Consider the following 12537-nt stretch of genomic DNA (forward strand, 5'->3'; position numbering starts at 1 on the left):
ATTCCAATCCCAAAGAAAGGCAATGCCAAAGAATGCTCAAACTACCACACAATTGCACTCATCTCACACGCTAGGAAAGTAATGCTCAAAATTCTCCAAGCCAGGCTTCAGCAGTATGTGAACCGTGAACTTCCTGATGTTCAAGCTGGCTTTAGAAAAGGCAGAGGAACCAGAGATCAAATTGCCAACATGCACTGGATCATGGAAAAAGCAAGAGAGTTCCAGAAAAACATCTATTTCTGCTTTATTGACTATGCCAAAGCCTTTGACTGTGTGGATCACAATAAACTGTGGAAAATTCTTCAAGAGATGGGAATACCAGACCACCTGATCTGCCTCTTGAGAAATTTGTATGCAGGTCAGGAAGCAACAGTTAGAACTGGACATGGAACAACAGACTGGTTCCAAATAGGAGAAGGAGTACGTCAAGGCTGTATATTGTCACCCTGTTTATTTAACTTCTATGCAGAGTACATCATGAGAAACGCTGGACTGGAAGAAACTCAAGCTGGAATCAAGATTGCCGGGAGAAATATCAATAACCTCAGATATGCAGATGACACCACCCTTATGGCAGAAAGTGAAGAGGAACTAAAAAGCCTCTTGATGAAAGTGAAAGTGGAGAATGAAAAAGTTGGCTTAAAGCTCAACATTTAGAAAACGAAGATCATGGCATCTGGTCCCATCACTTCATGGGAAATACATGGGGAAATAGTGTCAGACTTTATTTTTCTGGGCTCCAAAATCACTACAGATGGTGACTGCAGCCATGAAATTAAAAGACGCTTACTCCTTGGAAGGAAAGTTATGACCAACCTAGATAGCATATTCAAAAGCAGAGATGTGACTTTGCCAACAAAGGTCCGTCTAGTCAAGGCTATGGTTTTTCCAGTGGTCATGTATGGATGTGAGAGTTGGACTGTGAAGAAGGCTGAGTGCCGAAGAATTGATGCTTTTGAACTGTAGTGTTGGAGAAGACTCTTGAGAGTCCCTTGGACTGCAAGGAGATCGAACCAGTCCATTCTGAAGATCAGTCCTGGGATTTCTTTGGAAGGAGTGATGCTAAAGCTGAAACTCCAGTAGTTTGGCCACCTCATGCGAAGAGTTGACTCATTGGCAAAGACTCTGATGCTGGGAGGGATTGGGGGCAAGAGGAGAAGGGGACGACAGAGGATGAGATGGCTGGGTGGCATCACTGACTCGATGGACGTGAGTCTGAGTGAACTCCAGGAGATGGTGATGGACAGAGAGGCCTGGCGTGCTGCGGTTCATGGGGTCGCAAAGAGTCGGACATGACTGAGCGACTGATCTGATCTGATGGATGTGAGAGGTGGATCATAAAGAAGGCTGAGCACCGAAGAATTGATGCTTTCAAATTGTGCTGGAGAAGACTCTTGGGAGTCCCTTGGACTGCAAGATCAAGTCAATCAATCCTAAAATAAGTCAATCCTGAATATTCTTTGGAAGGACTGATGCTGAAGCTGAAGCTCCAATACTTTGGCCACCTGATGAGACGAGCTGACTCTTAGAAAAAGACCCTGATGCTGGGAAAGATTGAAGGCAGGAGGAGAAGGGGACGACAGAGGATGAGATGGTTGGATGGCATCACTGACTCAGTGGACATGAGTTTGAGTGAGCTGTGGGAGATGGTGAAGGACAGGCAAGCCTGGGGTGCTGCAGACCAAGGGGTTGCAGAGTTGGACACCACTTAGGGACTGAACATCAATATCAATTGACAGACGTTTGGTTTGCTTCCACCTTTTGGCTATTGTGGATAAAGCTGCTGTAAACATGCATCCACAAGTATCTGTTTGAGTTTCTGCTTTTCATTCTTTTGGGGTATATGTTCAGTAGTTCAATGTCTGATTTTTTGAGAAACTTTTATACTATTTTAACAGAAGTTACACCATTTTACATTCCCACCAGCAAGGAACATAGGTTCCAGTTTCTCCATGTCTTTGTCGATGCTTGTTATATGTCTGGTGTTTTATTTTTCCTTTAAAAAAAAAATAGCCATCCTACTAGGTATGAAGTGTTGTCTCACTGTGGTTTTATTTGCATTGCTGTAGTGATCAGTGATATTGGGTATCTTTTCATGTACTTACCGACCATTTGTGTATCTTCTTTGAGGAAATGTCCATTCAAGTCATTTGCCCATTTTCTAATTGGACTTTTTGTTTTTTGTTGTTGTTGGGTTTGGGGAGTTTGTCCAATCTTAGTTACTATGGTAATAGAATATGTTTTGATATCTGGGAAAGGAAATGTCCCCTGACACACACACACACACACACACACACACATGTGCGTGTGTCTGTTGTTCTTCTTTAAATGTGACTTGGCGTTTCTTGGATCTTTGCTCTTCCAAATAATCAGCTTGTTGAGTTCCTTTTAAAAAATCTTGTTAGGAGTCTGATTGGAATTGCCTAGAATATATACTTCAGTTTGGAGAGAAATGATGTATTCACAGGATCAAATCTTCCTGTCATGAACATTTGTTTATCTTTTTTTAAAAACCTGCAGTAAAGTTTTTCTCTAGAAAAGGCTTTCACACGTTTGGTTGGATTACTGCTGGATATCTGATATTTGTTCATGCTATTATGGGCTTCCCTGGTAGCTCAGCTGGTAAAGAATCTGCCTACAATGCAGGGGACCCCAGTTTGATCCCTGGGTAAGAAAGTTCCCTTGGAGAAGGGATGGGCTATCCACTCCAGTATTCTTGGGCTTCCTTGGTGGCTCAGACGGTAAAGAATCTGTCTCCAATGCGGGGAGACCTGGGGTCAATCCCTGGGTAAGGAAGAATCCGCCTGAGATTCAGGAGACACAAGTTCATTAGGAAGATCTTCTGGAGGAGGGGATGGCAACCCACTCCAGTATTCTTGCCTGGAGAATCCCCATAGACAGAGAAGCCTGGCGGGCTACAGTCCATGGGTCACACAGAGGTGGACACGACTGAGCAACTAAGCACAGCACAAGCATGCTATTATAGGGGTTATCTTTTAAAATTATGTTTTTAGCAGTTATTGGTGAATAGAAATACAATTTACTTTTCACAGTGGTTTTTGTATTAATACCTAGAAAATTTCTTGAATTCTCTAATTTTAATAATTTTATTTCCAAATAATGTTGGGTTTTCCATGCTGACAATCACAAGATCTGCAAGTTTTTTCCCTTCCTGTCCAATCCTTACACATTTTCATTTGCTTGCTTTTTCTTGTTTTGCTACACAGGCTGGTATAATGTAGTGTTAATGGGACCTCTAGAGTCTTGTCTCAGCTCTTAAAGGGAGTGCTTTCAACATTTCACCATTAGGTATGATGTAAGTTTTTTGTCCTTCTTGTCTTTTCTTGCTAGATGTTCTTTATCAAGTTCTAGTTTAAAGTAACTGAGTTCTTAAAATTTTTAATGGATGATAAATACTATTTTTTCCTAATTTTATTGAGGTATTAAGTGTTTTGCCTTCAATCTGGTAATATGATGAATTCTATTAACCACTTTTCTAATACTAAACCAGCCTTACGCTCCTGGCATAACCCTAACTCGGTCATGACATATTAACTACTTAGGCACACTGCTGGATTCAGTTTGCTGATGCTCTGTTTGGGGTTCTGGCATCTGTATTCGTAAGTCAGACTAGCCTGTCACTTTCCTGGGCTGTGTTGTCCTTGTTTTGTTTTGGTCCTGAGGGTTTCTTTGACCCTGATAAGCTTAGTCTCCTGACTAAGTAAGTAGTAGATCGGTGACTTCTGCTAACTTGGGAACACGTCAGCAACATGTGAGGACTTGCATTTTGATGGACCATGGTTTTGAATTATGTTCAGACCAGGTGCTGAGGAGCCAGCTCCTGAGTAGGCTGGATGAGGGCTCAGCAGACTTTTATGTACAGGATGACAGTGAATACCGTGGGCTTTGGGCACCACATACGTCTCTGTATTTGTCGTGGTTCTCCAGAGAAACACAGCCAACGGGATATCTGTACACGTGCATGTGGTGGTTTAGTCGCTCAGCAGTGTCCGACTCTTGCGACCCCATGGACTGGAGCCTGCCCGACTTCTCTGTCCATGGGATTCTCCAGGCAAGAACACTGGAGCAGGCTGCCATTTCCTTCTCCACGGGGGAAAAGCACACGCTTTGACACGTGGAATTGCCTTGTGGGATTATGGGGGCCACACGTGGAATTGCCTTGTGGGATTATGGGGGCGACACGTGGAATTGCCTTGTGGGATTATGGGGGCCACACGTGGAATTGCCTTGTGGGATTATGGGGCGGAGCAGCACCAGTCTGCTATCAGTTAGCCGGAGGGCCAGCAAAGCTGGTGGTGTGGTTCCAGCCCGTCTGCAGGCTTGAGAACCAGGAACACTAATGGGTGGGTCCTCGCCAGAGGCCAGGAGAAGGCCGCAGCCCCAGCTCAGGCAGCCGGGCAGAGAGCAGAGCCTGCCTGCCTCTGCCTGTCTGCTCTGTTCAGGCCGTCAAGGGATTGGGCGATGCTCTTTCACACTGGGGAAGGCAGCCTGCTTCACTCTGTCAGTTCAAACACTAATCTCATCTGGAAACGCCCTCACAGGCACACCCAGAAATAATGTCTAACCCACTGTCTCGGTACTGTGCGCCAAGTTGATGCATAAAATTAACTATCACTTTGTTATTATTTCCCCTCCCCCTCCTTCTTTTTAACAACGTTTAAAAATATTAACGTTGGGAGATGTTGGGAAAGACTGAAGGCAACAGGAGAAGGGGGTGACACAGGATGAGATGGTTGGATGGCATCACCGAGTCAAAGGACATGAGTTTGAGTGGACTCCGGGAGTTGGTGATGGACAGGGAGGCCTGGCGAGCTGCAGTCCATGGGGTTGCAAAGAGTCATGGGACATGACTGAGTGACTGAACTGAACTGAACCGAAAACTACGAAAACCGTTCTTAACTCACGGGCTATACCAAAATATTTGCCAGCCCTTGGTTTATACTATCTCCTAATATCTACATTGCAATTAAGTTTGTTGTTTTCTACAATAAAGCCATGCTTGTGTGACTGCCTAAAGTAAATAATCTATGAAAACCAGGAGTCAGATAGACAGCCAGCACCCGCAGGGCTAATATACACTCACTCAGCATGTGATCAATATGCTGATTGCAATTGCTGATGCTATCAGATGCTAGACTGCATCTACCGGACTTAGTATCTTTCGAAATTAGTACCAGCCTGGACATGCCAAGTAAATGCCTCTGACTTGTAAACACCGAGATTCTAATGGCTACAGAGTTCGTCTCTGGCTCTCTTTTGCTGCCCCCTCCTGGCTGTCCCGTTGTCGAGGCTCAGAGGAGAGTCCTGGTGGCAACCTCACGGCTCATAATAAACACCGTCAGGTCTGGTTGCTGATCTGTAGACTTTTCAAAACTTGTATCGATAGAAAACACAAGCAGAGACCCTCACACTGGTTGTGATGTAAGTTTATCATTTTTCACAGGGTCCTAAGACTTTTTGAAGAGTTATCACAGTGAATATTTCCTATCCTATATGCCAATTATTGCTAAATATGTGTTATTTCATTTCACCCTTATAACAACCACATGAGCTCCATGTCCTCTGACTGTCGTGCACTCCCTTTGTACAGGCGAGGGAACTAAGACCCAGCGAGGCTGACGACTCTGCCCAAGGTGCACAGTCAGTAGGCGGTAGAGCTGGAGCTCAGAGTTAGTCCGTATATCTGAGTCCAAAACCCATGTTCTTAACTGCTACCTAAGGTTCTCAGTAGTCACGTATAGATGTGAGAGTTGGACCATAAAGAAGGCTGAGCTCTGAAGAATTGTTTTTGAACTGGGGTGCTGGGGAAGACTCTTGAGCATCCCTTGGGTAGCAAGGAGATTAAACCAGTCAATCCTAAAGGAAAGCAACCCTGAATATTCTTTGGAAGAGCTGATTGACACTAAAGCTCCAATACTTTGGCCACCTGATGCAAGGAACCGACTCACTGGAAAAGACCCTGATTTGGGGGAAAGATTGAAGGTGGGAGGAGAAGGGAGCAACAGAGGAAGAGATGGCTGGATGGCATCACTGACTCGATGGATACGAGTTTGAGTGAACTCCAGGAGTTGGTGATGGGCAGGGAGGCCTGGCGTGCTGCAGCTCATGGGTCACAAAGAGTCAGACACGACCTAGCGACTGAACGACAGCAAGGGTTCTCGGTCTTTCATAGTGAGCCTAATTCAGAGGAAAACTATGGAGCCAGACATTTGCATGCACTCCAGGGTACTGATACTGGTGTCCCAAACATCTGCACTTTGAGAGCACTGCCTCCCATAAATAGGAACTGAACTGCTTCCAGTGGAGGATCTAACTATTCAACACGAGAAGTGGCATTCTTGGGTAAATAGAAATGCTGGCCTACCCGTATTCTTTGGGTAAAAGAGCAGATGAGAAGAGGGGATAAAATGGAAAGGAATCTCTTCCTGTCCCTCAGCTAAGCCCCAGAGAAATGCTGCTCCCTCAGGTTTACCTAGAGAGGTGTAAGTTACCTGTGCTGAGTGGACACTGGCTATGTGGTGACATGCCACATCGAAGGGGAGCTTGGCTGCTCTGAAGAATGACTGCACGTCTTCATTGAAAATGTGTACCGAGCCTCCCAGCAAACCCCCTTTCCTTTCTTTAATGAGGCAGATCTGGAACTGTTTGTGGCTCACTAGGCAGAAACAAAAGGAAAACGCCTTTGTTATCATCTAACCACAATGAATTCGCAGTGGAACCAAGCAGCCTGGGCTACAACCATTCCTGGGCGTGCTCTGGCTTTCTAGCAGCAAATCTATGTTTGGCAAAGAATGGGATGGAAACTTCCCCCCCACACCCCTGGAGGCCAGTGTTCTCTTGAATTTCTTTATCTCTTTGGCTCCTGGGTGGGGTTGGCCACCGTCCTCAGAGCTGGGGTGGGGGTGGGGGTGGGGTGGGGCAGGTGGCTGAAAGTGCTCAGCGGGAAGAAACATAATAGGGAAAAAGCAAAACTATGCCAACCATTGTGCTGGGTGTGTGATGTGATTTAATCTTCCAGCAACTCAGAGAGATGTTGGGGTTATATCTTCATTTGACAAGTGACAAAACAGAACCCAAAAACTCAAAGTAACTTGCCTAACACCACTCAGATCACACGAAGTAGAACCAGGGGTCGACGCCAGAGTCCTTGGCCTTCCCGCCTTGCTCTCTGCCCCAGTCGGGGACCTGCCCTCTGTGTCTGTCCCTCGGAATAGAGACTCTATTCCAATTCTAACAGGCTGCACTCACAGGCCTTGGCCAAAGGCCACTTGCCTGTGAGTCCAAGAATAACGTAAATACAATGAACCATTTTTTTAAAATGCGATTACATATGTCAAGCCCTTAGCTCGGTGCCCGGTGCTTTTTAAAGTACTCAGCAGACCTCCGGGTATTGTCAGGCCCCTGGGCCCAGTGTGTTCCGGGCTGCAGGAGGCTCCCTGACCGTTTGGTAACAAACACGTTGCAAGTGTTACAACGGAAGGAAAAATAGCCTTGGACTTAAGAGATTTTTAATCCAACTGGGGTACTGAAGAATTGACTGTTTAGAAAAAGAACCCAGAACTTATTAATACTTTATAGACCATACAGAGTTGAATCATTTCTGGTCCTGATCTTATTATCCATTACTGAATGTGTTGCCTCGGAGAAAATGATTTCACACCTTTTTGGACCTAAGTGGAAACACTACCAGTCTCAAAGGATTTTATAGTTAGGGGCATAGACATGATCACTACTTCATGAACAGTGCACAGGGGCTGGGGACAAAGGATGAACTAGAATTAGGTGAACTTCCTCCAAGACCTAACTTTGGAATTGAGCTCTAATGAGGTGAAGGGTCTGAAACTAGTAGAGAGGAAGTAATGTTCCAGGAATTTGTTTTTTAATCCTCATGTTATAGGAAATCCAACTGAAACTGGTTTAAACACAAATGAAATCGATTGACTCAGGAAACTAAGACGCTGGGAGGCAGGGCCGACGGGGGAGGCTCCCGGCGCCTCGGCAGCAGAGCGCCTGGCCTGCTTTCCGTAGCTACTCTCGGTGTCAGCTGCACCCACAGGCTGGCTCCCACCCCACTTACTTAAAATGCACAGTTGAATACTTGATCTGCTGTACCTTTTCCTCCTCACTAGGGTATGGCTGACAAATAAAAACTGTTCATCTGTAGGCTGTACCTATGGGCTTCCCTAAGGGCTCAGATGGTAGAGGGAGATTTGGGTTCAATCCCTGTTTGGGAAGATCCCCTGGAGGAGGGCATGGCTACCCACTCCAGTCTTCTTGCCTGGAGAATCCCATGGACAGAAGAGCCTGACGGGCTACAGTCCATGAGATCACAAAGAGTCGGACACGACTGAGTGACTAAGCACGTAGGCTGTCCTCTCAGGCCAGCTTTGCTTATGACAGTCAGGTGACCGGAGGCGCAGTCCGTGTCGCATCCATAGCCCTGAGGACCTTCTCTTCCTCAGGAAGTGCCCCAGGAGCCGTTCTGATTGGACCAAGCTGGGTCACATGAACATGGAAGATGGGATTATGAGACTGGCTTAGCTTAGGTCACATGTGCCCTCCACCTTTGAGGAGGGACCCTTCCTTGGAAGCACATGACTCCCCAGTGGGAGCTCCTGGGTGCTCTTGACGGGAGTTTGTCAGGGAGACGCCACAGTGCTGGGAAACTGCTTTTGGGTGGAGGAAGCTGTGGATGAGAGCGAGGCCCCAGGCCTGTCGGAGGAAACAGGGTTGTCCAGGGGGAGCTGCGAGGACTGGAGCCTTTGGAGGCAAAGCGCCCCGGGGGACTGCGGGGGGCTGTGCCAGCCTGTGGGGCCGGCCTAACTGCAGCGCACACCAGCAAGTTCAGGGAGTGGGCCCTTCCTTCCGTGATAAAGGCTAATCCCTTTCTCATTAACCAGTAGTGACTCCTGAAAACGTTCAGTGTGGAGATTAGACAAGCAGGGAGCCCCCTGTGTGTGACTCTGGGTAGGAGGCCCATTCTCCTTCAGTGCCTCCGAATCCTCGGGGACAGGAGGCTGCACCCCACTGGCAGGCGGGGGCGGGAGCGAAGCGGAGGCCGGACCTGAGTCGCTCCGTTGGGGGTGGCAGTGGGGAGCCTGGAGGGCCCCAGCCCTACAAACAGCGCACCTCACTGGAATTTTCTCCAGCTCCGGAGAAGTCCGCTGTCCGGGGTCAGCAGTCCCCAGGGTGACGACCTTTCCGCGTGGGGACGCCTGTTTCGGAGCAGGAGCCTGCTCTCAGCTACACTGGCTGTGCCCGCGGACACCGCGGGAGTCAGGAGGCTGGGCGGCTGGTGAACGGGGCTCCGCTTGCGCCCCCCTACCCCCCGACCCCGGACCGAGAGCGGGGGCGGGGCTGAGCATCCCTGTCCCGAGGCCGGTGTGGCCCCCCTCGTCACACCCCGCCCTCCGGCAGCTAGGAGGGCTCTGCTCTGCCCTCGGCAATTCCTCGATGGGTCAAGCCAGAGCCAGAGTGAGAGCCGAGGGCAGAGCTTGCCCCCGGCGCCTTCTCACCCCACGCTACAGACGAGGACATTGACCTCTGGGAGGGTGCCCATGGATCTCACCTGGCTGGCAGGTGACTGAGTTGGAATCTAAACTCAGGTTCTGTCTGAATCCAGAGACTGGAATAAATGCTGGGCTGTGAAGGGGCTTCTCAGGTGGCGCTAGTGGTGAAGAGCTGGCCGGCGGATGCAGGAGACATAATAGATATGGTCGATCCCTGGGCGGGGGAGATCCCCTGGAGGAGGGCCCAGCAACACACTCCAGGGTTCTCGCCTGGAGAATCCCATGGACAGAGGAGCCTGGCGGGCTACAGTCCACCGGGTGGTAAAGCGCTGGGCACGACTGAAGCGACTTAGACGAGGGGTAACCTTGAATTAGGGAAGATCTTCCGCGGAGCTCTGCGGCCTTGTGGGTCCCTCCCCAAAGAGAATGCCAGGAGAGTGCCCGACCCCTGTTGTGGGAGTGAACACAGTCCTTTCCTGGCTCACCCGTGTGAACTGGCGCGCCTCCCCGCTCCCCTTCCCCCCCGCCCCCCAAGACCTGAACAAGCCCCAGAGGACTCGTTTCCTGGGTGGGCTCCCTCCTCCCCAGGGATTTCACATCTGCAGCGAGTAGAGAGCAAACTTCCTGGAGCCTCGGGACACATTACCCCCAAGACGATGCAGAAGCCGACAGCAAGCCTTTTATCTTTTAAAGGCCACATCCAGCGCGGAAACTGGGAAGCGAAAGATCCACTTAGGTACCACAGCAGCTGTGGGAGAAGGGGACTGCAGGGAGGTGACTCCCTGCTTTCCTGTATGTTCTGTTTTTAGCCTGTTTTTCAGATCGAGTAGGTGCCATGGTGACAGGTTCCATAGCACACCCCACAGCGTTCCCATGGAAATACCGCCGTCGCCCTCTCTGTGTTCTTGTGGCAGCTCAGGGCAGGACCCTGAAGGACAGCTTCTTCCCGCCACCCTTGTGGCCAGGGGCAGACTCTGCGTTAGGGTGGCCCTGGGAGGCTTCCAGCATTCTCCCCATGATTGTCTGGGCTCTGGCTGCACGCCGCCCTTCAGGGGTGCCCAGGGGCCTCCCTCTGAGTCGACCCAGGGACTTCTAATGGAGCCCTGGCTTTCATCTGGGCCAGCTGCGTGCACTCAGTTACTCAGTTGTGTCCGACTCTTTGCAAACCCATGGATTGTAGCCCACCAGACTCCTCTGTCCAAGGGATTCTCTGGGCAAGAGTACTGGAGTGGGTTGCCATTTCCTGCTCCAGGGGATCTTCCTGACACAGGGATGGAACCCATGCGTCCTGCATTGGCAGGCAGATTCTTTACCAACTCTGCCACCTGGGAAGCACTCTGGGCTGATCAGTCAGTTCGGTCCAGTCCCTCAGTCGTGTGGGGCTCTTTGGGACCCCATGGACTGCAGCACACCAGGCTTCCCTGTCCACCAACTCCTGGAGCCAGTCGTGGCTTCTAAACTATACTCTGGGCCAATAGTGATCTCTAAAGTAACACCGCCAAGGCTCCAGTGCCCACTGACGGGACGGGGAACAGTGCCTGGTTTTATGCAATGGTAATAAAGAGCTTTTACAACTGGGATCGAATCCCAGACATTTGGTGGCCGGGGATACCCAGAAAATGAAACCTCAGAGGATCTCAACAGGAAAGCAGAGCCGGTAGGGAGTACTGCCGTCACAGGTCGTGCCTTCAGCCCGTGAACCCTCCCCCGGGCAGCTCAGACGTAGGCCCAGGCTCGGCTTCTCTGGATGCGCTGAAACGCCCTTTGAAACATCTGGTTGAGCCATCCCATAGCGTCCTCTGACCACCTCGGCATCGCTGTCTGTGAAGCACTTGCCAGTTTGCTTCAGTCATGTCCAACTCTTTGCAACCCCATGGACTGTAACCCACCAGGTTCCTCTGTCCATGGGGTTCTCCAGGCGAGAGTACTGGGGAAGGTTGCATCCCCTTCTTCAGGGGATCTTCCCGATCCAAGGGTCTAACTCCAGTCTCTGGCTTCTGCATTGCAGACGCTTCTTCACCACCGAGCCACAGGGGAAGCCCATCGCTGTCTACAGATGCATGTAAATGATCCTTTGGAACCCAGCTTGTTCTTGTTTGGAGTTAGATCAGTTATGTGTCTTCTGAAATATAGCCCATATGTACACATGCCCTTTAAACCAAACTGTCTTATATTAGACCTGGCATAAGAGGATTGAGTTTAAAGGACAAATGTTGTATTTGTCGCGGCGTGTTTACTTTGCAGTAGGGCTCTTTTATATGTTTGTTCCCATGCATTTACACTGTCAGATGGCATACATCCTTCAGGGCAGCATGAGTATAATTCTGGACTAAAGTATACTTCTGAGACGTGTCATTCTAAGTAATGACCAATTCAAGTTAATTTTACTCTCAATTAAAGAAACACACACATACTCTTAACAAAGGAATTTAGAAAAATTGATAGTCATACCACCATCAACTCACGAATTACTGCCTAGGTAGTTACAGATTATGAAAATCATCACACTGGGGGACTTCCTGGTTGTCCAGCGATTGAGACTCTGTGCTCGCAAAGCAGGGAGCACAGGTTCGATCTCTGGTCAGGGAACTAAGATCCCACATGCCATGTGGGGTGGCCAAACAAAACGAGGAGAAAATCATAGCATCGGAAGGCTCTAAAGCAGTGTCTGTCCTGGCACATCTGGGGCTTGACGTGAAGAGGCTGAGCCCCAGTGAATCAAAAAGCTTGGCTGTTTAGCTCAGCATATCTTCTACGGATGCAGGCAGAGGGTCAGGTCATTATCACTCGGCCAGTCCTTTCCTAAGCAGTGGACATGCATGGAGCCTTCTGCTCTTCCAGCAAGTGGTGACCTTGAAAGAGGCTTGTAGGTCATGCATCGGTGGAGCTGTGAGGTGAAAGTGTAGCCAGACATTAAAGCAACTTCCTGGTTTATCCCTAGGACTCACCTGTGAAATCGTGTGACTCCACACTCGCTGTTCGTAGCATCACGTGTGTGAACTGCCTC

The sequence above is a fragment of the Bos taurus genome, chromosome 10 (assembly GCF_002263795.3).
Source record: "Bos taurus isolate L1 Dominette 01449 registration number 42190680 breed Hereford chromosome 10, ARS-UCD2.0, whole genome shotgun sequence".
NCBI classification, from domain to species: domain Eukaryota; kingdom Metazoa; phylum Chordata; class Mammalia; order Artiodactyla; family Bovidae; genus Bos; species Bos taurus.